This window comes from Scyliorhinus canicula, chromosome 3, assembly GCF_902713615.1.
Source record: "Scyliorhinus canicula chromosome 3, sScyCan1.1, whole genome shotgun sequence".
NCBI lineage: Eukaryota > Metazoa > Chordata > Chondrichthyes > Carcharhiniformes > Scyliorhinidae > Scyliorhinus > Scyliorhinus canicula.
The window spans coordinates 265,110,947-265,137,885 of NC_052148.1; the positions used below are offsets into that span (position 1 = coordinate 265,110,947).

General features: G+C 50.1%; 1 protein-coding gene across 1 annotated transcript in view; it reads left to right on the top strand.

Annotated features, from left to right (window-relative positions):
- Positions 1-26,939, top strand: part of ccser1 (coiled-coil serine-rich protein 1) — a 1,211,351-nt gene that overhangs the window by 828,082 nt on the left and 356,330 nt on the right.

Below are 26,939 nucleotides of genomic sequence, written 5' to 3' on the forward strand. Positions count from 1 at the left end.
ACCCCAACCCTCTCCCTACCCTCCCTCCCCCCACATTGTTGGCAGGATTGAGGTTTGCGCTCCATGCTAGTGGGAGAATACAGATGGGTTGGGGGGGTCTCTTCATTTAGGCGATCTCTGTGGGGATTCCTTATTTAGGGTTTCTCTTGGAGGGTCTCTTTATTTAGGGGGGCTCGGGGGGTGGGGGGGCTCCTAACCGGTGAGGGGGCTAGCAGCGGCGCCAGGGAGAAGTCCCGGCTCCCGCGCCAAAAATGGCCGGTGAATGGCCGGGTCCAAGGCTGCGCATGCGCATGGCGACAACCTGCAGAGGTCGTTCCCTACATCATGGTAGCGGGCATGCACGGACCAACTTGCCAGGTCGTGCCCCCCCTGGACTCCCCCCTCGCTACCCCCAGACCATCCTCCACCAGTCCCCCCCAGCCCTCGCCGAAGCCCCCCAGGCCAGCAGCATGGTTCCCCGCCTTCAAGCAGCCGGCACGGGAACTTCCCGAAAACTGAGAGCACTCCTGTCCCGCGCCGTCGCGAAATCAGCCCATTGGGGGTGAAGCATGGGGGGAGGGCCTTCAGGCAATGTCCTCGGTGATGCCGTTTTGGAGGGGGCGGAGCATCCAAAAATAGGCGCCATCTGTAAAAAGGGATTCCCCGCCTGACCGCCAATTATGATATCGGCGTCGGGCAACAGAGAACCGCACCCGTAGTCTCTCAAACGGAGAATTTAGCACTTCCTGTTTATTACACAGTGGAACCTCCAGTAAAGTGAATGAACTAACAGGAAAGTGTTTGGTTGGCTTATTCGGTTCTTTCTATGGTGATATTAAAATAACAGTTCCCTTGAAAATCCTTAGTAATTTTATGCAATGCTGGTGTAAATGGAAAAGCAAATGGAGCTTTGGATACCCTGCATCAGGGGATGTCAGGTTGCAGCGGTAATTCAAGAACAGTGGAAAGGAAATAATATAGTCCTAGGCACCATGACTAAGTTCAGTGAAGCATCAGAGACGTACACATGATGAACTCCCATCTGGTGACTGGCTGCAGGCAGTGCAACTGGACATTGATAATTGCAACTTTTTAATTAGATAGAAGGTGAGGTGAATGTGTTGAAGTTGCTGGGAGAGATGTACTCGACTCAAGCTGAAGTAAAGATCTTGTTGAAACAGTTTGGACCTGCAGGCCAATGAGTTGGGAACCAGCTTTCAGCTTTCCAGTGAACTACTTTGACGCAGACTCCACAAATTGAATTACCAAATCAATACTCCCACTTCAAAATGAGAGGATTGGATGCAACAAAAAGAAACAGGCTCAGAGTTGCACTCTCACTGAAATTAGTGTTGCCCAGATGTCTATACCAGTTATGTCATCTGCTCATCAAATTGACTCTGACAAATCTTTTGTGTTTGTGGCATTAATTAATCGATCACTCCCGCAGCTTGCAAAGAGTTAATAGCTTTGCACTGTGTAACGCACCCTTGGAAAATAAAGAAAAACTGCTGTCTGTTGTTAAGACCTTGGACGCGATTTAATGGAAATGAAACAGAGTCCCGTTTTGGGCACGTTTAGCAGGGTGTTTCCCGGCGGCCGCAGCGGCGAGAACAACCCTGCTATTAAACGGGACTCTACTTCATTTCTGGGTCTCAGTGAGGAACGCTCCGCCGCATAGTCCGTGGTCCCCCCCCCCCCCCCCCCCCCCCCCCACCCCCCACTGTGTGCAAATTCCATCCTGGCAGACACTTTTATCCTCCACTCATGGATCTCCAGAATTTCCCCCGACTCTGTGCGCAGTCTGCACGTTCTCCCCGTGTCTGCGTGGGTTTCCTCCCACAAGTCCCAAAAGACGTGCTTGTTAGGTGCATTGGACATTCTGAATTCTCCCCGTGTACCCGAACAGGCGCCGGAGTGTGGCGACTTGGGGATTTTCACAGTAACTTCATTGCAGTGTTAATGTAAGCCTACTCGTGACAATAAAGATTATTATTGTTGTACATCGAGCCCATTTTCGTCATTATAAAAAACAGTGCACTTTTAGTATTTAAAATGAGTACGTTTAATGTTGAACATGAGGCCTCGCAGACCTAATACTGCTCCTGATTTATATGTTCAGCAAAAATGCTTTTCTCCCCCTTTTTGTCTTTTTGAATATTTTGAACGTACAAAAGAAAGGGAAACATGAAAAGTTAAAACAATACAATCATCTGTAATTAATCAAAACATATTTGATGTGGTTTTGGTTGGTTTCAATGACACATCTTTCAATTTGGAGCTGAATTATGGATTGGAGTCCGCGGGCAAAGCTAATTTGTCCTTGTCTGAACACCAAATACAACTTGAAACGAATGATTGTGAGACTTGTTACATTGACCCTCTATTCTTGTGGCACATACGGTGCCCATATCAAAAAAGATCTCACCTCTTCACGCCTTTCCTGTCTGTGTTTTTGATTTTCCAACGTCGCATTATGATTTGGGTAAACTCCCAGATGGCAAACTGGCAGCACAAGTGATCACCTCTGCATCCTCTGTGGCATCAACACCGTGTGAGACGTAACCCGGGAAATATCTAGGCCAAAACTCTTCATGCTTGGCTGGACATGCTTGTGATGGAGGTGGAATTCAAGTGTCAGTTTTTAAAGTCTTTGTCGCGATCTCCACCCACCTCAGAACTGAGCTAATTATCCCAGGGCGTTAAGGCTGTTGTTGCCAAATGGTTTCACAGTTTGCAGCACAGAAGAGCAAGGAGCCTTGGGGATTCACCTGGCACTCCTTAGTGGGACATGCTTGTTCCAGCCGTGTTTTCCAACTGAACGAAGCAGTTGAGATTTGAAGGTGACTGCGCAGAGGACAAACGATACAAGTGCAACTTTTTGCAATCAGGTCAGTGCGGATTAGAGACCATGGCCCGAGAGTTCAGTTCAAGCAGCAGATAGGCGTGACGGCCTTTTACAATGGAATGCTTGCTCTTTGTTTGATTTCTTTTTGAGATGGTTTGTGTGGCTAACATAAAAGATCCGCAGATTTAACTTGTCAGGCTTGTTGAGGAGGGAGAGACCGGATTCCACAAATGATGTGCTGTTTGTGGAGTGCATTTCCATCCGAGCCATGAGCACAAATCATTACGAGTGAAGGGACGAGGAGCAAAGCACACACTAACAATCCATAACACCAGCTATTTAGTTTAAGTTTCAGGACGAGCAAGAATAAACCTCCAGCATACATGATGACTGACGCCTTTGTCCCCCTCCAATTGCCTCCTCATCTTAAAACCACGGTAAACGCTATTGGACAGGCTGCGGGATCGATGGAACATCATAGAGGTGAGATGTGCAGGATTTAGTTTTCCACAGTGAGTTGTAATCCAGAGTCTGATAGAGCCTGATAGCGTAGTGGAAGCAGTTTCAGGAAAACCATGGTGGAACTAAACGGATAGCTTTGTTGAAAGCGGATACAAGCTGGCCTCCTTCGGCGATCAGCGTTTCGCAATCGGCCGGAGAATCCCCGTTAGCGCCGAAATCAGGGGGCGATGCCGATTTTGCAATGCTCCAACCCCCCCCCCCCCCCCCCCTCCAAAAACGGAGTACTGGGGGAGTACGCTGCACACCATGTGGACGCCCTCAGGACATCACCTGAGGCCCTCACCCGATTCTCCACCCCCGATGGGCAGAATTCCCAACAGCGTGGGTCACTCATGCAATTTCTTGTCCAGCATCGCCACAGTTGGGGAGGGAGGGTGGGAGCCATTCTGCTGGCAGGGGGGGCTTTGGTGGGGCTGGAGGCACTTGTGGGGGGGGGGGGGGGGAGGGGGTGGCAAGGCTGGTTCCAGGGGCCAGTTTTTGGCAGGGAGCCGCCGTGCGCATGCAGGGCCACGGACCCAGCAATTCCCTGTCCGTATCCGCAGGTAAAATTGGTTGCTTACGCTACGTGGCTGCTAGCCCCCCCACCGGATGGAGGATTGGTGCAGCTTTTGCACTGTTCTTTCTGGTGTGAAAAGCCATTGCTCCCACGTCGGCGTCAGCACTTAATCTTCAAACCGGAGAATCCAGCACCCTGTGGTATGGGGGAGGGGGGGGGGGGGGTGGTGGTATTTGGGGACGCGGTGTGGAGAGGTTTTCTGTACAGGAGAAAGCTAACTTGTGGCCACTCCAGCTCTGCTGAATCCGGCAGGATCGGAATACACGTTTTGGCTCCATTTCCTGGGCAGATTAAAAGGTTGACTGGATGTTGAGTGGGGATCAAGTCACAACCAGCAACTGGAGAGGAGGGAGGAAGAGAAAGATTGTGGACCATTGATTAGAGAGTTGGAGACATTGGAGGGTTGGCGAGTTACAGATGTCAGCCAGGGCTAGGGAAGGAGGCTGGCGGTGTAGCCAGCGACGAACCTGGAGGTCAGAGGGAGGGGAGGAGTGGAAGGTGCAGCCGATGGGAGATGGAAGAACAGAGGTCAGGGAGACGATCAGAGATGTGAGGAGATATTTTGAATGTTTGGATCAGTGAGACATCATGCCTCTGCAAGCTGTTTGGTCACAGATTAAGAAGGTGCAGTGGGCAGTGTGGGGAAGTAGGCAGCCTTTATCCAGCAGGTAAATTGAACCACATTTGAAGGCACTGAACTATTGGCTCTGACAATCCTCACTTCACTTTAGCTGCTGGGTTTCAGCTAGTGTGAAATTCGAAGTGGAGATGAAATCTGTGCTGCAAAGCCTTGTTATATTATTTACATGACCAACCAGCCTCCTGAGAGTGGATCGGATGGCCGCACCTTCGTTGAAATAGAACTAGGTGAGTTGGAGATGGGTAGAGGTCATGCTTGAGATTTTTGAAAGATGTTTACACCCATATGACCCAAATGCCCCTTTTTTTTTATAAATTTAGATTACCCAATTATTTTTTCCAATTAAGGGGCAATTTAGTGTGGCCAATCCACCTACTCTGCACATTTTTGGGTTGTGGGGACGAAACCCACGCAGACACGGGGAGAATGTGCAAACTCCACACGGACAGTGACCCAGAGCCGGGATCAAACCTGGGACCTCAGCGCCGTGAGGCGGTTGTGCTAACCACTAGGCCACCGTGCTGCCCTCCAAATGCCCCTTTTGATCTTTAGGATCATTCTTTTTTTTTTCAAATTTAGAGTAGCCAATTAATTTTTTCCAATTAAGGGGCAATTTAGTGTGGCCAATCCACCTTTTGGATTGTGGGGGCGAAACCCACGCAAACACGGGGAGAATGTGCAAACTCCACACGGACAGTGACCCAGAGCCGGGATCGAACCTGGGACCTCGGCGCCGTGAGGTAGCAGGGCTAACCCACTACGCCACCGTGCTGCCCTCTTCAGGATCTTTCTTGCCCAGATGTGAGTCTTCACAAATCTGATGGGGCTCAGTGAGTAGTACTCGAGCATCCATGTCAAACGGTTTTGGGTTCAGATTCCTCTCCAGAGGCTCAAGCACAAAGCTTGAAGCTAATGCTGCAGTGTTGCACTGAGGGAGTGCTGCAGTGTCAGAAATGCTGGGCGGGATTCTCCGACCCTGCGGCGGGTCGGAGAATCGCTGGGGGGCCACGCGAATCGCACCACGCCGCCCCGGCACCGGGACGCGCTTCTCCGCAGAGCGATTCTCCCCCCCCCCCCGCGTTTCCCGGCCCGTGATGGGCCGAGCGGCCGTAAAGCCCGAGTCCCGCCAGCGCCATTCTAACCTTCTCTGAGCCAGCGGGACCTCGGCGTTGAAGGGTCGGGTGGCGGCCTATGGGGGGAGGGGGGGGCCTCCGATGTGGCCTGGCCCGCGATTGGGACCCACCGATCGGCGGGCCGGCCTCTCTGTCTCCCGGCCTCCTTTCGTCCACGCCGTCGTCTGTACTCCTGTGCCATGTTGGGTTGGGGCCGGCACGGACAAGGGAGACACGGAAATCGTGCCGGTGTGACTGCTCATGCGCGGGTTCACGCTGGACCCACTGCGCAGGCGTGCATCGCCGACGCCCATTCCACGGCTGGATCAGCAGCTGGAGCGGCGTGAACTGCTCGAGCGCCCTGCTGGCACCCTGTGGGGGCCAGAATTGCTGATCCTGAGGCCGTGTTGACGCCATCGAGAAACGCGATGCCGTTTCTGACGGCGTCAACACGTAGCCTCAGGGTCAGAGAATCCCGCCCGCTATCTTTCAGGTGAGACATTAAGTCAACACCCTGCCTGCTCACTCAGGCTTCCTAAAAAATCTCCAGAGGCACACGCTTCCCAGGTGTGGGAATTGAGTCGGATTCCTCCACCAGTTTCATCGCCCTAGCCTCACTGCGATCTTACTCATAAACCCTGTGCAAAGGCAACATTGATTTTCCGCTTTCCTGGTTTCGATAGGTTTTACGTGTAACTCGAATACCATTTCAGCGCATTTTTCCCGTGTCTGTGTGCGCCTCACCCCCACAACCCAAAAAGATGTGCAGGGTAGCTGAATTGGCCACGCTAAATTGTCCCTTAATTGTAAAAAAAACAATTGGGTACTCTAAATGTATAACGATAAATAAATAAAACTCAAATACCATTTTAGATCAATGTTTCCTGAGGTTTGTGGAAAGGGCAGGATCAACAGGCATGGCAAATTGCTTTTCATATATCTCCATAAGTTCGTGGAGTGGGTCGATTAAGAAAATAGGAATTTTCAAAAATGATTTTGTAAGTTTTCAAAATAACAGTTGAATAATCAAACCTGTCAGACAGGTATACAATCACAATGATTCAATTCTACTTTCAACGTCAACACATTAGGAACAAGAACAGACTCTGAAGGTGTTGCGGGCTATGGGGAGAGTGCTGGAGTACCGCTTTGAGGTTGAGGATCAGCCATGATCATGTTGAATGGTGGAGCATGCCGGAAGGGCCGAATGGCCTGCTTTTGCTCCTATTTTCTATGTTTCTAACAGGGGGAGGCTATTCAGCTCCTCGGGTCTGCTCCACCATTGGTCTGATGGTGGCCTGAACTCCACTTTCCTGCCCGTCCCCGCATTGTCCTTGAGCCACTGAGCCAGCAAGTCGTGGGTTCAAGCCCCACTGCAGGACCTGAAAGCTTAGTCTTAAATGATGTTCCAGCAAAATACCGCAGGTGTGTTGCACTGTCAAAGTTGTGTCTTTTGGACGAGATGTTCAGCTGAAGATACATTTGCCTGCTTGTAAACGTTCCCATGACACCGTTATTGCTGGACTAATGATCCAAAGACGTGAGTTCAAACCCCACCACAGCAGCTGGGAAATTTAAATTCAATTAAGTAAACGAATTGGGAATGTAAGCCAGTTCCAGTAATGGTAACTACCAGATTGTCGTAAAAACCCATCTGGTCCATGAAAGCGCTTTAAGGAAAAAAACGATCTTTATCTGGCCTGGCCTACACGTGACCCCAGGCCCACAACAATGTGGTGGAGCCTTAACTGCATTCTGAAACGGCCGAGCAAGCCACTAAAAATAGCAAGCAATTCAATTTTCTAAAGGCGTGTAGCTCACCTCCTGAATTATTCTCCCTCCCTGCAGGGCAGCACTAGCCTCCGGCTTCAAACTTTTCACAAGCATCACAGCTCATTAAGTCAGTTTGTGAAGGGGTAGTTTTGAAGAATCTAATCGTTGACATTGAACGGCGTTGCTCAATGACATTGTTTGAAGGTTAATGCAAACTTGATAGCCTGGGATGGTGCTGCGCATGTAGAGCTTTCCTCCCTCATGATCAAGGAATCAATTCTGACCGAAGGGATTTCTCACCCAGAAAACTTTGGGGAACACAGGAACAGGAGTAGGCCATTCAGCCCGTCGAACCTGCTCTGTCATTTAATGCGAGCATGGCCAATCAGACACTTCAACGCCTGTACACCCACCATAGATATCCAAATGTTAATCCCCCTCCTTCCTCATCTCTTTTTCTGCCTGTTAAAAACCCTCCACTCCCCTCCCCTCAATGCATTAATACTCCTTCCAGGAGTATTTTTCTCCTCCAACATTTCAATAAAACGAGCATTCTTCCATAGGAACCTGCATACAAATGAGGAGCAGGCGTTGGCTAATTGGCTTCTCAAGGCTGCTCTGCCATTCAATAAGATCGTGGCTGGCCTGATTTTAACTCAAACCCCACATTCCCACTTCCCCGGGATAACCGTTCGCCCCTTTACTTATCAAGAATCTATCCAACTCTGTCTATTCAAAGGCTCTGCTTCCACTTTGAGGAAGAGTGTTCCGAAAACCCACCACCAATCTGAGAGGAAAAGGTCCTCCTCGTCTCTGTCTTAAACGGACAATCCTTTATTTTTGAACAGTGACCTCTAGTTCAAGATTCTTTCACAAGACAAAACGTCCTTTTCACATCCACCCTGTCAAGACTCCTCAGGATCTTCCATGTTTCACCCAAGTCGCCTCTTACTCTTCAAAACTCTGGCACCTATAAACGGTGGTGCAGGGGTGTTCTCCTTTAGTTTAACTCTGGTACACTTCAACACTGGGCCTTATGGACAGCTGCACTGCCTGGATCTCACCTGGTCTGAGTCAGGAATGTTGGGTGAGGCAGCCAATCATGGATGAAATTTGGTGCAGGTAAGTGGGGATGGAGTGGTCATCCTACACTGGTTGCTGCTCCGAGGAAGTTAACGGAATTATTTAGATCTGGATGGAGACAAGGGCCGGGATTCTTGATCCCCCAGCCAAGTTCTGACGCCGGCGTCAAAAGCAGCGCGAGCAACTCCAGCGTCAAAGGGCCTTCAGGCCCAGGCATTCACCCCTTCCTAGGGGCTAGTACCGTGCCAGCCCCGGGCAATATGGCGGAGCCCTACAGGGGCCTGGCGCGGAGGAACATAGGCCCCCCACGAAATTAGCCTGCCCGCCAATTGGTAGGCCCCCCGGTCGCATGCCTGGCCACCATGGAGGCCCCCCTCAGAGTTGGATCCCCCCCCCCGCAGCCAGAACTCTGAGGTCCCGGCGGGTAGGACCATACGTAACCCACGCCGGCGGGACTCGGCCGAACTCGGTGGGCACTCGGCCCATCGAGGCACAGAGAATCGTCGGGTGAGGGGGGGGCGCTTTCAATGGCCCCTGACCAGCGCGGCAGCAACCCCATGGGCATGATTGCCGCCGATTCTCTGGTTGCCAGAGAATCGGCGGCCTGGCATCGGAGCGGCGTGGTGCGATTCTTGCACCCCCCTTGCGATTCTCCGACCAGGCGTGGGATCAGAGAATCCCGGCCAAGGAATCAGAAAAATGTAGAAACTTTACAAACACATGGATGGAAGGCATTCCTGTCAAACGACAAGATAATGCAGTTTGTCCTCAACCTCAAATTGAAGACAGGATCAGTGCAAGGAAATTGGTCAAGGGACCTCAAAGACAAACCCTGTGAAGTTTGAGACATGAGAGGAAGATATATATAACTGGTATAAAGAATTGAGGGGGGGGATGTAAAGGGTTAACATCAGGGCCACCTGATATGTAACTTGATGCAATGTCACATGACTAAGAGACTGCGATCTGCTGGGAAGCAGAAGTACAAGTGTAACTGAGATACACATAGATCTGTGAATAGGGGTTTATGAATTACAGACGAAAGCAGCTTTCTTAGGGAGACAGATAAACCCTCAAGAGACCCTAGCTCGACCCCAGGTTCTGCTCGCCAGTGTCAGAAGACATCAGGGAGGGCACCATTTTAAAATTCACCACCGATCTCCGAACCCCCTATGTGGAAGACCCCCCCCCCTCCAATGTGCCAGTACTTATGGTCTATGTTGGTGGAGCCCAGCTCCAAATGGCACTCGCACAAGGTCTCTGAGTTGCAAGGGTTAGATCCCTGTGCTGTGGGTAACTCTGATGAGAGCATATTCCAGATAGCAACTCCTCGAGGCCAGGTAAATCTCACGAGAGGCCGCTCAAGCGCGATTGCTGCCACAGTGTTTATTTGACTGAACGAATGATCCAGAGTCATGAGTTCAAATTTCACCCTGGCGGAATTTTGTTACGGTGGCCACAGAGGACATGGGGGATTGTCAGTAAATCTCGCCGTGGGCTTGATGGAATCGGAATTCCCCTCTTAAGTGGGCGGCAGCTCGCCCAATAGAAAATGTACAGCGGGAGCTTAAAACACGCTGTTCCAACCTGGACTGATGTCCCGTAGTTCCTCGGGGTCGGACCTGCAGGTTAGCTGGCCTTTCGGGGCAGCACGGTGACACAGTGGGTTAGCCCTGATGCCTCACGGCGCCGAGGTCCCAGGTTCGATCCCGGCTCTGGGTCACTGTCCCCGTGTTTGCGAGGGTTTCGTCCCCACAACCCAAAGATGTGCAGGGTAGGTGGAGTGGCCATGCTAAATTGCCCCTTAATTGGAAAAAAAAAATGAACTCGGTACTCTAAATTTATTTTTTTAAATGTTAGCCGGTCTTTTTTGCCATTTTAATGAAAGGGTTTGGTGGTTGAGGTTATTACAAATCCGTACTCGACGAAGTTACTACAAATTTAAATTCAATTAATTAATACATTTGAAATTTTAAATCAAAGCTGGTCTCAGTAACGGTGGCCACGTAACTCCTGAATTATCACAAAAATCCATCTGCTTCTCTGATGCCCTTTGCAGAAGGAAATCTGACGCTATTAGCTGGTCTGGCCAATACTCAATGCCAGACCCAACACAATGTCTCTTGTTCTTTCACTGTCCCTGGGTAAAAATGCTTAAACTCGCTTCCTAACAGCACTGTGGGTGTACTTACACCCACACTGGCTACAGCGGTTCAAGGAGGTTGCCCATCACCACCTTCTCAAGGGCAGTTAGGGTTGAGCATCCAAATGCTGGCCTAGCCAGTGAAGTCGCATCCCATGAATAAGTTTTTTTTTGAAAACCTGAGCGGGATTCTCCGTTGCCCAACGTCAATGTCGTAATTGGCGATCGGGTGGAGAATCGACTCCGACGACCAAATCGGGGCCGGCGCCGGTTTGATGCCGGTCAGCAATGCTCCACCCCCTCGGAAATGGCGTAATCACATCGCGCAGTGCGCTGTTGCAATGGCGTTGGTGCATCATCGGCCGGCGCCGATGGGGCCGTCTTCCCTATGGCGCAGGACACGTGTGGTCTCAACGGTCGGGAACCCGGCGTGGTGGCTGCGCACTGTGTCCAGCGCCGCCACACTTGGTCAGGTTCGTGCCACTGGCCGGGAGGGGGGCGTACGTAGGGGGGGGGGGGGGGGGGGGTTTGCCAGAGCTGGCCTGTGGAGTCGCGGATGGCGGGTCAGGTCGGCGCATGGCTATCGTCATGTTGTGCGGCCCGATCTCTGCAAGTCGTTAGCCGTGCGCATGCGCTGCCAGGGACCCGGCCACTCTCCGGCTGTTTTCGGCGCGGGAGCCGCGAGTTTCACTCGGCGCAGCTGCTAGCCCCTGATCGGTCCAGAATTGGTGATGGGTCGACGTCGATTTTTTCATCATAACCTTAGCCGCTGAAACGGAGAATCCAGCCCCTTACCTCTCAAATAGCCTCGGTAAAGCCACTCAGCTCAGCAACAAATCCCAGCCTTGTCAGTCATTGATAAAAATAAATGAATCTAAGATCACATGAGAAATGAATTCTGTGGAAGCTCCACTTTTCCCAGTATGATGCTTCATCTGGTTATGAGAACACTGACCCAGTCATTTGAAAGGATGAAGACTGGTGTGTTGTGGTGATGGAAATGAATTTCATACTTGCAGAGGCAAATATCTCAAAGCTTTATATGTTTGTACAGCTAATGCACCACTCTCTTCTGGGCGTCGATGACCATATATTCAGCTGTCTGCTCTGTGAGCTCTGGAATTCCCAGTGTGAACCTCTCCAGCCCTCAACCTCTCTTTTCTCCTGTAAAGTTCTCCATTGCCCTCTTTGAGCAATGTTTCGGACACCAGTCCTAATGTCCCGTTAAATGGCTGGTGTCAAATTGTGTCCAATTATGCTCCTGTGGGCGCGCTTTGGAAAGGTTTACCGTCTTAAACAACAACAGCAACTTGCATTTATTCTCCATCTTTAATGATATATAAATGCAATTTGTTGTTGTTGCTCAAGAGAGCAATTCTTACTCCCTGGCCTGGATTATCCACTGTCGGGATTTTCCGTTACACCGGAAGCACACCCTCGCCCGGGGATTTCCCGATGGCGTGTGGCTGCCCACAGTGCCCATTGGCTGGTTGGCGTGACGGAAATTCCTGCTGCTGGGGGTGGGGAGGGCAGGTGTGCCACACCAGAAAACTGGTGCAACAGGACAGAGATTCCCCCTGTCTCTTATCTGATTCCCAACAGGATGTCACCATTACCTGAAGTGTTGGTGATCTCGGTGCTCCACAATATTCCAGCAGTAGGATAGCACCTTCTCAAGAGGCTGCCAACGGGTAATGTTATTGAGTCCAATGGCGTGTTGAGTACAGAAAGGTGACAAGGTAGGGAGGTAACTTTAACTTTGGCTGATGCTGTGAAATGGATGATATTAATTGGCTGCCCTTCCAACACAAAATCCCCCTTAGAACTGTAGGTGTACCTACACCACATGGACTACAGCGGTTCAAGAAGGCACCACCTTCTCAAGGGCAATTAGGGAGGGGCAATAAATGCTGACCTAGCCAGCGATGCTCACATCTTGTGAAATAATTTTGAAAAAACATTCTGCCTGATTTTACCATCCACTGGTTTGAATAATGGACAGCTAATTCAACAGAGGCCACTTTACACTTTTATTCCAAACTAAATAGTATGCTCCAGACTTTTACTAGGAAGCGAAGGGACGTGGGATGCTTCCTTGAAATGTTTCACTTATAAACTGATCATTGGCAGCTTATGATTTGAGTAACTGATTGTGAAAACATCAGTTTTTACAACCTGCTGTAATTCGGCCAAATCAACGTAATGCCTTTTGGTTTTACCAAGGCCTGTTGAGGTTTGTTGCAACTCATATTGCAAGGAGTGGGGGAGGCCTACTTGTTTAATCTCTTTTTATATAATTGTCTTTTCATTGGAAAGCATCTATTAAGATTAAGGCTATTACTTTGGAGAACATGATGAATGAGACAAGAACTAATGCTCTCCGAATGTTGCTTCACCTGAAACCAAGTGACATATCTAGGACGCATAATCCTGGCTAAGATAAATGTAAGAGACTGAGAAAAAATATTTTATCTGCTGAACCATTTCTCATTGATAGTGAAGTTCAGAAGGGAGACTTTTAATTTTCCATCAGTGAGAAGGATATAGGAGAGTATTTGAAATGGACTGGCACAATTCTCATATTTTAACAATGTCTTGCAGCGGATGAACTTCCAGCGCTCGGGAAGTTCAGTGGCTGTATAGGATTCTGCCAGGAAGGCCCAGGAGGCAGTGGAAGGTAATGACATGAGGAGGAGCAAGAGTGTTCCTGCAAGGCTCTACCTAGAGATCCTCAGACAACGCTATACTAGACTTCTCTCACCTGCCACAAGGCCCTCAGATTAGTGTCCCCCAGGTAGCCCTTTCAGTGCCTGCAGATGGTCTTCAGGCTGCCCAATCTCCGTCCCTAGTCCATAGGTCAACTCCCATGTAGAACCGGAAAGTAACTGGCTTAGCAGCCTTCAGATGAGGCTTAAAATCCTCCGGGCCTCTGCATTCCCGATTGGGAATGTCATCCATTCGCACAAGTTTCCCACATGGATTTCAAATGACCGGGTTTTGATGGGTGAACCTCTTCAATCGTAAGTCAGTAACATTCGGCGTCAATTTCGCCTCTAGCTTAGTCGGCAGCACATTGGTTCTGAGTAAGATGGTTGTTGGATCCAATAAAAGACCAGAGACTTGAGCACGAAATCTAGGAGCTGAGGGAGTGCTGCCCTGTCTGAGGTGCCATCCTTTGGATAGGATGTTAAACCGTGGGTCCCCTCAGGATGTGAAAGACAACATTATTTGAAGAGAAGCAGTGGGCATCTGCCGGATGCCATGGCCAACATTTATCCCTTACCTAACGCCTGAAACAGATGACTTTGCCATTTTCTTAATGGTTGTTACTGAGCGCATGCTGTGTTTAATTTGGCTGCCGTACTTCACTACAGCAGTGACTGTTTTTCTTTGGAGGTGTTTTTTCTTTGCGATACCCAGAGGTCATGAAAGGCGTGATTATGAATGCTGCCACCTTGCATCAATTAACTGAAAAGAACAGTCCTTCTAAATGTCAACCTAAGTTGCTGGTGCTGAAGTGATGCATTATTGTTCTTAGTTCTTGTGTTTACACAGTTTGATAAGTAAATTTTATTCGATACTTATCCTTTTGCAGCAGACCATTTTGTCTTTCAAAGCAAGATAACACAGACAGAGTTATTACTTTTGCCAGCAGAAATTTAATAAGGGTAAAACAATTACAACACAAAATATATTGGTCTTGCGAGTGGTTGTGGGCATTTTTATTGTTGCCTGGGTAAATGGGATTTTGTCGTAATCACTTCAGTCTGTCAAACAGAATCACAGAGAGTGGGTGGAATTTTATCCAGCCTGCCACAGAGAGAAACTTGGCGGCTAGGACCACTTAATTGTGGGAGAGGCAATGCCAGTCCCCCAGTGGCGAGAAGACCTGTGATTAAGTCGGAGGTGGAATGGGGCCTATGCAGGATACTTGACCATCTCCAGTGGGATGTCTATTTGGCTCATTGTCTTGTTCATTAAGAACACAGGAACTAAGGGCAGGAGCAGACGATTCAGCCCTGTGAGTCTGCTCCCCTTCCACCCCCCCACCTCTGCTACTCACTGAAGAAGAGAGTTCCAAAGCTTCACGGCCCTTTGAGAGAAAAATCATGATCTCATCTCGGTCTTAAATGGGAGAGCCCTATTTTTAAAAACTGTCCCCTTGTTCTCGTCTCCCACAAAGGGAAACATCCTTTTTGTATTCACCCTGTCAAATCCCCTCAGGATCTTATGTGGTTCAATCAGATCACTTCTCAATCTTCTCAACTCCAATGGATACAGGCCTCGTCTGTACAACCTTTCCTCATAAGATAATGCCCCCATCTGAAGTATCAGTCGAGTGAACCTTGTCTGAACTGCTGTGTTAAATAAGGAGACCAAAACTGTACACTGTACTCCGGATGTGGTCTCACCATTGCCCTGTACAACTGTAACAAAATATCCCTACTTTTATATTCCCTTCTCCTTGCAATTATCAATAATATTCCATTTGCCTTCCTAATTACTTGCTACACATGCATCCTAACTTTTCATGATTCATATACCAGGACACCCAGGTCGCTGTGTACCTCAAGAGTTCGGCAATCTCTCTCCAGATTTCTGCCCAAGTGGGAAATTTCCATTTTCCCACATTATACTCCATCTGCCAAAGTTTTGCCCATTCACTTACCCTATATATGTCCCTTTATGCACTGCTGTCCTCTTAATAAATTACTTCCCTCCTACCGTTGCGCCATCAGGAACTTTAGCAGTCAGTCCCTTACTCCAAGTCCACTTGTCACATCTTGCCAACCTGAAAATGATCCATTCATGCTTACTTCTTGTTTCCTGTTAGTTAACCAATCCCTGTATGTGTTTCGAGCTAATTTTCTTTCATACTTTTATTATTCTTTTGGTCATTATTTGCTATTCTTTATATTATTCTTACCTGAATTATACGCTTCTCTTTTAATTTGTACTCTCTTTATCCAGAGCTCACAAATGAAATTAGTGTGTCCTTCCCTCAGAGACGTCCTTTCCCACTGAAACGTATCCTTCCTGAAATATCCCATTCAAAGTCTGCCGCTGCATATCTATTGGGATACCTATCCATTAGCCTAATTTCCCAGTCCGCTTCAGCCAGTTATACATAGAACATAGAACGATACAGCGCAGTACAGGCCCTTCGGCCCTCGATGTTGCACCGACATGGAAAAAAAAACTAAAGGCCATCTAACCTACACTATGCCCTTATCATCCATATGCTTATCCAATAAATTTTTAAATGCCCTCAATGTTGGCGAGTTCACTACTTTGCAGGTAGGGCATTCCACGGCCTCACCACTCTTTGCGTAAAAAACCCACCTCTGACCTCTGTCCTATATCTATTACCCCTCAATTTAAGGCTATGTCCCCTCGTGCTAGCCACCTCCATCCGCGGGAGAAGGCTCTCGCTGTCCACCCTATCTAACCCTCTGATCATTTTGTATGCCTCTATTAAGTCACCTCTTAACCTTCTTCTCTCTAACGAAAACAACCTCAAGTCCATCAGCCTTTCCTCATAAGATTTTCCCTCCATACCAGGCAACATCCTGGTAAATCTCCTCTGCACCCGTTCCAAAGCTTCCACGTCCTTCCTATAATGAGGCGACCAGAACTGTACGCAATACTCCAAATGCGGCCGTACCAGAGTTTGGTACAGCTGCATCATGACCTCATGGCTCCGGAACTCAATCCCTCTACCAATAAAGGCCAACACACCATAGGCCTTCTTCACAACCCTATCAACCTGGGTGGCAACTTTCAGGGATCTATGTACATGGACACCGAGATCCCTCTGCTCATCCACACTACCAAGAATTTTACCATTAGCCAAATATTCCGCATTCCTGTTATTCTTTCCGAAGTGAATCACCTCACACTTCTCCACATTAAACTCCATTTGCCACCTCTCAGCCCAGCTCTGCAGCTTATCTATGTCCCTCTGTAACCTGCAACATCCTTCCGCACTGTCTACAACTCCACCGACTTTAGTGTCGTCTGCAAATTTACTCACCCATCCTTCTGCGCCCTCCTCTAGGTCATTTATAAAAATGACAAACAGCAACGGCCCCAGAACAGATCCTTGTGGTACGCCACTCGTAACTGAACTCCATTCTGAACATTTCCCATCAACTACCACTCTCTGTCTTCTTTCAACTAGCCAATTTCTGATCCACATCTCTAAATCACCCTCAATCCCCAGCCTCCGTATTTTCTGCAATAGCCGACCGTGGGGAACCTTATCAAACGCTTTACTGAAATCCATATACACCACATCAACTGCTCTACCCTCGTCTACCTGTTCAGTCACCTTCTCAAAGAACTCGATAAGGTTTGTGAGGCATGACCTACCTTTCACAAAACCATGCTGACTATCCCTAATCATATTATTCCTATCTAGATGATTATAAATCGTATCTTTTATAATCCTCTCCAAGACTTTACCCACCACAGACGTTAGGCTCACCGGCCTATAGTTACCGGGGTTATCTCTACTCCCCTTCTTGAACAAAGGGACCACATTTGCTATCCTCCAGTCCTCTGGCACTATTCCTGTAGCCAATGATGACCTAAAAATCAAAGCCAAAGGCTCAGCAATCTCTTCCCTGGCTTCCCAGAGAATCCTAGGATAAATCCCATCCGGCCCCGGGGACTTATCTATTTTCACCTTGTCCAGAATTGCCAACACTTCTTCCCTACGCACCTCAATGCCATCTATTCTAATAGCCTGGGTCTCAGCATTCTCCTCCACAATATTATCTTTTTCTTGAGTGAATACTGACGAAAAGTATTCATTTAGTATCTCGCTTATCTCCTCAGCCTCCACACACAACTTCCCACCAGTGTCCTTGACTGGCCCTACTCTTACCCTAGTCATTCTTTTATTCCTGACATACCTATAGAAAGCTTTTGGGTTTTCCTTGATCCTACCTGCCAAAGACTTCTCATGCCCCCTCCTTGCTCGTCTCAGCTCTCTCTTTAGATCCTTCCTCGCTTCCTTGTAACTATCAAGCGCCCCAACTGAAACTTCACGCCTCATCTTCACATAGGCCTCCTTCTTCCTCTTAACAAGAGATTCCACTTCTTTGGTAAACCACGGTTCCCTCGCTCGACCCCTTCCTCCCTGCCTGACTGGTACGTACTTATCAAGAACATGCAATAGCTGTTCCTTGAACAAGCTCCACATATTCAGTGTGCCCAACCCTTGCAGCCTACTTCTCCAACCTACACATCCTAAGTCATGTCTAATGGCATCATAATTGCCCTTCCCCCAGCTATAACTCTTGCCCTGCAGGGTATACTTATCCCTTTCCATCACTAACGTAAAGGTCACCGAATTGTGGTCACTGTCTCCAAAGTGTTCACCTACCTCCAGATCTAACACCTGGCCTGGTTCATTACCCAAAACCAAATCCAAAGTGGCCTCACCTCTTGTTGGCCTGTCAACATATTGTGTCAGAAAACCCTCCTGCACACATTGTACAAAGAACGACCCATCCAATGTATTCGAACTATATCTTTTCCAGTCAATATTAGGAAAGTTAAAGTCTCCCATAACAACTACCCTGTTACTTTCGCTCTTTTCCAGAATCATCTTCGCCATCCTTTCCTCTACATCTCTAGAACTATTAGGTGGCCTATAGAAAACTCCCAACAGGGTGACCTCTCCTTTCCTGTTTCTAACCTCAGCCCATACTACCTCGGAAGAAGAGTCCCCATCTTGCATCCTTTCTGCCACCGTAATACTGTCCTTGACTAGCAGCGCCACACCACCCCCTCTTTTGCCCCCTTCTCTGACCTTACTAAAGCACCTAAACCCCGGAACCTGCAACAACCATTCCTGTCCCTGCTCTATCCATGTCTCTGAAATGGCCACAACATCGAAGTCCCAGGTACCAACCCATGCTGCCAGTTCCCCTACCTTATTTCGTATACTCCTGGCATTGAAATAGACACACTTCAAACCACAGACCTGAACACTGCCGCCCTCCTGCGAAGTCAAATCTGTGCTCCTGACCTCTCTACTCTCAATCTCTCGCACCCCAAAACTACAATCCAGGTTCCCATGCCCCTGCTGAATTAGTTTAAACCCCCCCAAAGAGTACTAACAAATCTCCCCCCCAGGATATTGGTGCCCCTCAGGTTCAGATGTAGACCATCCTGTCTATAGAGGTCCCACCTTCCCCAGAAAGACCCCCAGTTATCCAGAAATATGAATCCCTCCCGCCTGCACCATCCCTGTAGCCACGTGTTTAATTGCTCTCTCTCCCTATTCCTCATCTCACTATCACGTGGCACGGGCAACAACCCAGAGATAACAACTCTGTTTGTTCTCGCTCTGAGCTTCCATCCTAGCTCCCTAAAGGCCTGCCTGACATCCTTGTCCCCTTTCCTACCTATGTCGTTAGTGCCAATGTGGACTACGACTTGGGGCTGCTCCCCCTCCCCCTTAAGGACCCGGAAAACACGATCCGAGACATCACGTACCCTTGCACCTGGGAGGCAACATACCAAACGTGAGTCTCTCTCGTTCCCACAAAATCTCCTATCTGTGCCCCTGACTATTGAGTCCCCAATTACTAATGTTCTACTCCTTTCCCCCCTTCCCTTCTGAGCAACAGGGACAGACTCCGTGCCAGAGGCCCGTACCCCATGGCTTACCCCTGGTAAGTCGTCCCCCCCACAAGTATCCAAAACGGTATACTTGTTACTCAGCGGAACGACCGCAGGGGGTCCCTGCACTGACTGCTTCTTCCCAGTCCCTCTTACAGTTACCCATCTATCTCCAGTCTTTGGTGTAACTACTTCCCTGAAGCTCCTATCTATGACCCCCTCTGCCTCCCGAATGATCCGAAGTTCATCCAGCTCAAGCTCCAGGTCCCTAACACGGTTTTTGAGGAGCTGGAGTTGGGTGCACTTCCCACAGATGAAATCAGCAGGGACACTGACGGCGTCCCTCACCTCAAACATTCTGCAGGAGGAGCATTGTACTGCCTTCCCTGACATCCCCTCTAGATTAAAAAAAAACAAGAAAAAGAAAAAGAAAGGAAGAGCTTACCTGATATTACCTCAAACCCTGATCCCGCTGAAAGGTAAGCAAATTTAAAGGCACTCACTCACCTTCACGACAGGCCTCTGCTCCCGCTTCCCAACCACCGTGGGGTGGGGGGGTTGGTTAGAGGAGGAGGTAGGGTGGGAAACACTCACAAAGTGTTTCGGGTTTAACTGTCACTTGCCAACAGCCCCTCCACAAACCACCTTCAACTTAGGCTGACCGCACTGCACGTATGCAAATTTCCCCAGAACAGCTGATCAGTAGCTCTGCTCTGCTGCCCTCTGCTGGTTGCTTGCCTTTACTCAAACTCCTTGGGTCCCCTTCGCAGGTTCACCTTCAACTTAGGCTGACCGCACTGCACGTATGCAAATTTCCCCAGAACAGCTGATCAGTAGCTCTGCTCTGCTGCCCTCTGCTGGTTGCTTGCCTTTACTCAAACTCCTTGGGTCCCCTTCGCAGGTTCACCTTCAACTTAGGCTGACCGCACTGCACGTATGCAAATTTCCCCAGAACAGCTGATCAGTAGCTCTGCTCTGCTGCCCTCTGCTGGTTGCTTGCCTTTACTCAAACTCCTTGGGTCCCCTTCGCAGGTTCACCTTCAACTTAGGCTGACCGCACTGCACGTATGCAAATTTCCCCAGAACAGCTGATCAGTAGCTCTGCTCTGCTGCCCTCTGCTGGTTGCTTGCCTTTACTCAAACTCCTTGGGTCCCCTTCGCAGGTTCACCTTCAACTTAGGCTGACCGCACTGCACGTATGCAAATTTCCCCAGAACAGCTGATCAGTAGCTCTGCTCTGCTGCCCTCTGCTGGTTGCTTGCCTTTACTCAAACTCCTTGGGTCCCCTTCGCAGGTTCACCTTCAACTTAGGCTGACCGCACTGCACGTATGCAAATTTCCCCAGAACAGCTGATCAGTAGCTCTGCTCTGCTGCCCTCTGCTGGTTGCTTGCCTTTACTCAAACTCCTTGGGTCCCCTTCGCAGGTTCACCTTCAACTTAGGCTGACCGCACTGCACGTATGCAAATTTCCCCAGAACAGCTGATCAGTAGCTCTGCTCTGCTGCCCTCTGCTGGTTGCTTGCCTTTACTCAAACTCCTTGGGTCCCCTTCGCAGGTTCACCTTCAACTTAGGCTGACCGCACTGCACGTATGCAAATTTCCCCAGAACAGCTGATCAGTAGCTCTGCTCTGCTGCCCTCTGCTGGTTGCTTGCCTTTACTCAAACTCCTTGGGTCCCCTTCGCAGGTTCACCTTCAACTTAGGCTGACCGCACTGCACGTATGCAAATTTCCCCAGAACAGCTGATCAGTAGCTCTGCTCTGCTGCCCTCTGCTGGTTCTCTGTATACATTCCTTTCCTCATTATTGCCCGTGTGTAAGTTTAAATCATCAGTCTTAGACCCACTCCTCTCTCCCTCACATTGAATGCAAAGTGTAAGCATGTGGTCGCTGTCACTCAGGGTGCCTTCACTATGAGGTCATTAATTGATCATGCCTCATTGAACATGACCAGATCTGGAATAGCCCGCTCTCTCGTTGGCTCTGCTCTAACCTTTCCCTCGTGCTCTCATTCTCCGGGAATATATCATCATTTGTGAACCATCCAGAATCGGTCCAAGACATATCAGCCCCGTACCAGCCTCCCCGAACAGGCACCGGAATGTGGCGACTAGGGGCTTTTCACAGTAACTTCATTTGAAGCCACTGGTGACAATAAGCAATTTTCATTTCATTCATTCACATTAGGACACTTTGCGATAGGGTGCCGGAATGTATGAGTTCTAAAATAGATGTACTCTGTAAAAACAATAAAATAAGGACCCGAGCACTGTTACATTGAGTAGAATGATACATGTATTCCATGTTTTACTCTAATGAACCGACTCTAACAGCAAAGCATTCAAGTGTTGTGACAAATAATTTCACAGCAGAAAGAAGGAGATTAGAAAAAAAGGCTGTACCTTGGAGCTATCCAGTTGGTGTTCATGATGTCTTGTGTCTAATGGGTCACTGAGATGCTGTAGTATTCTCAAATGTTATCTGATGAAGGAGCCTTCAGGGTAAGTAGAACACAGCAGAGACGTGCACCAAAAAAGTAGGACATGAAATGAAAACTTTGCTGACTTGAATCTCAACGACACTGGTAAAGTAAAACTTACTTTATTATTTTCACCCTGATTTCCACTCGTTAAGAAGCAAATTCCAGAAAGCACTGATGCATTGAATAATATTAAATTCGGATCATTGGGTGGGGGGGGGGAGAGAAGAGGGGCAGTTCACTGGTAGATGTTGAGCTTGCCTCTGTCCAACCCCTCAGTCATAACTCTTGCCTGATATGGGCGTCTCCCTTTCGCAGAGGCAATGCAATGTTTTTGATGTTGTTCAAGTCCAAGCAGTAAATCTTTTTTTTTTCTGTACCTTTGCACCCAGTGTCAAAAATCATGTATTCCCTGCTTGAGGTTTTGCAAGGGTTCGCTGCAGGCTAAAACTCTCTCTGAACTATATCTCAAACCAGCAGTTCTCCCTTCAACTTATTGAAACCGTAAGTCCCCAATTTTTAACCAGTGGCCAATTTGTAACTCACCCACTGTTGTGGACATTGAAACTCAGGTGGCGGGATTTTCCCAGCCCCACGCCAGGCCGCCCTGACGCAGGCACGCGATTCTCCCCTCTGGGGATAATCGGTGCCATTGGCGCCGGCGCGTTTGGCATGGCGGCGGTCGCGGGCTGCTTTACGCGGCCGTGCCGCCGATTCCCCAGCCCGGATGGGCCGAGCGGCCGCTCTAAAATGGATGTCCTGTCAGCGCCGTTCACCCCTGGTCGCAGCGGCGGGAACTCTGCGTGCAGAGTCGGGGGCTGTCTGCCTGTGGCCTGCCTCTCGCTCCCCGGGCCTATTTTCTTATGCGCCGGCCGCTGAACTCTGCGCATTTTGCATCGGGGCTGGCGCGCTGAGGGAGGCCATCGCGCATGCACGGGTTGGCACCGGCGCATGTCCTCGTTGATGCCGACGCCACTGCGCATACGTGGATCCCGCGGCACACAGTTTATGCCGGGATGGGAGGCTGGAGCGGTATGAACTGGTATGAACAGAATCGGTACTCCCAGCGGCCCGTTCACGTCGTCGTGAAACGCAACGGCATTTCCAACGGCGTGGACACTCTGCCGCCGAATGGGAGAATCCCGCTCAGGATATTTTGGTTCCTGGGGTCTATTTAAATGCTGCCCGATGACTTTCCGCTTGTTCCAGACAGAAATAGCAGAATCAGCCCCAGGACATGTGACCACCTCTCTGTTTCTCTTCTATCTCTCACTCCTTCTCTGTCAGTCTGTCTCTCTCAACCCTCACACACACCGACACTCCTTTCATCTCTGTTCCTCTCTGTCTCACTCCCTCAGTATCTGACTATTCTTTCAGTAGGTGAATTTCAAGTGTGGCCATTATTATGTGGTGATACAGTGGTTAGCACTGCTGCCTCACTGCGCCAGGGACTCGGGTTCCAATCCGACCTTGGGTGACTGTGTGGAGTATGCACTTTCTTCCTTTGTTTGTGTGGGTTTCTTTTGGGTGCTCCGGTTTCCTCCCACAGTCCATAGATGTGCAGGTTAGGTGGATTGGCCATGTTACATTGCCCCTTAGTGTCCTAAGGTTAGGTGTGGTTTGGGGATAAGCCGTAGAAGTAGGCCATTCGGCCCCACAAGCCTGCTCTGCCATTCGATACGATCATGGCAAATCTGTTTGTGGCCTCAACCCCACTTTGCTGCCTGTCCTCGACAACTTTTGACTCCCTTATCAATCATCACAACTCAGCCTTGAATATATTCAATGATCCAACCTCCACTGCTCTCTGAAGCATTCCACAGACTATCGACGTACACCTGTAATCCCTTTTTCCTATATTGATCTTTAAAATACTTGTGAACAATTCAGCTGCTTGCAATACGTAATTATCCATTCATTTTAAACGTTAATGATCTTGGCCGCATTTCTGAACATATTTATGGAGGTATACATTTTAGCCATACGCTCCCAAGTTGTGTCTGACAGAATTTTGAAGCCAGACGTCTAGCCAAAAGCCACCAGCTACGGTGGAAAGAGTTGGGGGCTGCGTTTACTTGGGATCTGCAGTACCAGTTCCATCGGAGTTTTAAAAACCTGTTACTCTGTGTGAGGCATGCGAGTTCGATCTACTGTTTGTTTGGACCACAGAAACTTGGAAACTGTTAATTATCCGACTTGGTTTGGGAATTCTTAATTATTTGTTCCTTAAAATACACGCACAGGGGTTGGGTTATCAAAATACAAATTGTATTTTTTGTGGTAGAAATAGGAGGCAGAGCCAAATGAATTCCTGTATTCCCCAGTCAAACCATGCCAAAAAGCTGGAAACACATTTTTACTGCCTTCCTTACAAATTTAGTGACAAAGTTCGGTGAATTAATTGGAATTTTACAATGTTACAAGGCATCTTAAACGTTCTGTTAAGCGCAGTTATGCAACTTGGAGAATATTTCCTTTGCTGTGTGGGTTAAATAATACTTCATCTCTTGCAGCATTCCTCACGAGTCAAATAATTGCCCCTCTTTGCAAGATATCATTCATTGACTCTTTCCTTTCCTCCTCTCTCTCACTGGGTTTTCTTCTCACTTTACTTGAAAGAGAAAACTTTCACCTCATGCCTTCAATGGTCTCGGGACTGCCCGATGAATTTAATTCCTTCTCATTTGTATGTAAAGCATTTAATTGATGTATGGCAGGTCCTCAGAAACAGGAATGAGGTAAATATCCAATTAATTTGTTTCCATGATGTTGGATAAAGGTTAACCGGATTACCTGGGCGATACACTGACCTTCTTCGAATAGTGACAGGGGTTCTTTTAAATCCACCTTAACTGGTAAATTGGGCTCAGTTTAACAACTCACCTGAGAGACAGCACCCCTGACAGTTTTACACTCCCTCAGTGATGCACTGAGTTGTCAGTTCAGACACGGGGAGAATGTGCAAATTCCACACGGACAGTGACCCAGGACCGGGATTCGAACCCGGGTCCTCAGCGCCGCAGTCCCAGTGCTAACCACTGCGCCACATGCTGCCCCTCTCCCGTGATTTAACCGGCATGCACTGATCCGCATTGGGAGCAATGCGGTGGTTGAACCGCGCCCCATATTTCTTCTATACTTGAACAAAAAAATGGGGCGCAATTCACCGCGGACCTACATGACGGCCATTTCCGGCGGGCAAAAGCGGCGCCGGTGACTCCGACGTCGCGGCCTGCTTTTAGGCCCTAAATCCCCGTTTCCGAAAGGGCCAGCAGCGGACTGACGCTATACCCGCTGCGGAAGTGGCGCGTTGAGAGAGAGAGAGAGGGGACGGGTACCGGCGTTTAGAGGAGAGGGGGGGGGGGTACCGGCATTGAGAGGAGAGGGGAGGGGAGGGGGGGGGGGGGGGGTACCGGCGTTGAGAGGAGAGGAGGGGGGGGGGGTGTACCGGCGTTGAGAGGAGGGGGGGGTACCGGCGTTGAGAGGAGGTGGGGGTACCGGCGTTGAGAGGAGGGGGGGGTACCGGCGTTGAGAGGAGGGGGGGGTACCGGCGTTGAGAGGAGAGGAGAGGGGAGGGGAGGGGGGTGTACCAGCGTTGGGAGGAGAGGGGGGGGTACCGGCGTTGAGAGGGGGGTACCGGCGGTGAGAGGAGGGGGGGGTACCGGCGTTGAGAGGAGAGGGGGGGTGGTTACCGGCATTGAGAGGAGAGGGGGGGGTACCTGCGTTGAGAGAGGGGGGGGGTGGCTTTGGAGGGGGGTAGGGGTGGTGGGGAGGGGGGTAGGGGTGGTGGGGAGGGGGATAGGGGTGGTGGGGAGGGGGGTAGGGGTGGTGAGGGGGTGGGGCGTTGGAGGGGGGTAGGGGTGGTGATGGGGGTAGGGGTGGTGAGGGGGGTAGGGGCGTTGGAGGGGGGTAGGGGTGGTGATGGGGGTAGGGGTGGTGAGGGGGGTAGGGGCGTTGGAGGGGGGTAGGGGCGTTGGAGGGGAGTAGGGGTGGTGAGGGGGGTAGGGGTGGTGAGGGGGGTAGGGGCGTTGGAGGGGGGTAGGGGTGGTGAGGGGGGTAGGGGCGTTGGAAGGGGGTAGGGGTGGTGAGGGGGGTGGGGGTGGTGAGGGGGTAGGGGTGGTGAGGGGGGTAGGGGCGTTGGAGGGGGTAGCGGCGTTGGAGGGGGGTAGGGGGGGTGAGGGGGGGTTGGGGTAGGGGGCAGCGGTGTGCAGAGGGGGGGCGACGGTGCGTTGGCCCCAGGCCCCCCTCACCACCCCTACCCCCCTCACCACCCCTACCCCCCTCACCACCCCTACCCCCCTCCCCACCATCCCTACCCCCCTCCAACGCCGCCCCCCCCCTCTCTCTCAACGCCGGTACCCCCCCCTCTCTCTCAATGCCGGTCCCCCCCCCCCTCTCTCTCAACGCCGGTACACCCTCCCTTCTCTCTCAACGCCGGTACCCCCCCCAATGCCGCAACCCCCCCTCCAACGCCGCAACCCCCCGAACACCGCAACCCCCCCCAACGCCGCAACCCCCCCAACACCGCAACCCCCCCCTCAACGCCGCAACCCCCCCCCATGCCGCAACCCCCCACCCCCCCCCAATCCACCCCTCTCCAACGCCGCTACCCACGCATTCGATGTAGGTTACTGAACGGCGTCAACCATCATCAATGGTTGACGCCGTTTTAAACCTACTGTGATTTTCGCCGACGTGACCCGTGGCCACGTCGGCGGGACTTCGGCCCATCCGTGCCGGAGATTTGTTGACATTAAAAATTAAATGACATCCTGCTGGCGCCATCTGTTCTCAGAGGCTGCCGGCGGGATTTGCACAACGCCGGTTTTTGGCCGCTCGGAAAATTCAAAACCCGGCGGGAGCGGGAATAACGCCGCCGCCGGCCGATTCTCCGACCCTGCGTGGGGTCGGTGAATTTCGCCCATGTCTGGGGCTCTGGGGCTAACAGCCAGGTTTGGTGAGAATTAGATCACTCTTCCAAAAGTTCAGTACGATGAAGCGAATAGTCTCCTCAGTGATGGCAATTAGTTCGCCTGATAGTGTTTGATATTTGGCCTCAGGAGGAATTTCTGACCTAATTCCCATGCCAACACTAAAACTGCTTATTCCCACCTTTACGAGTTTGCCCCTGTCTCAACCCCTCTGCCGCTGAAACCCTCACACGTGCCTC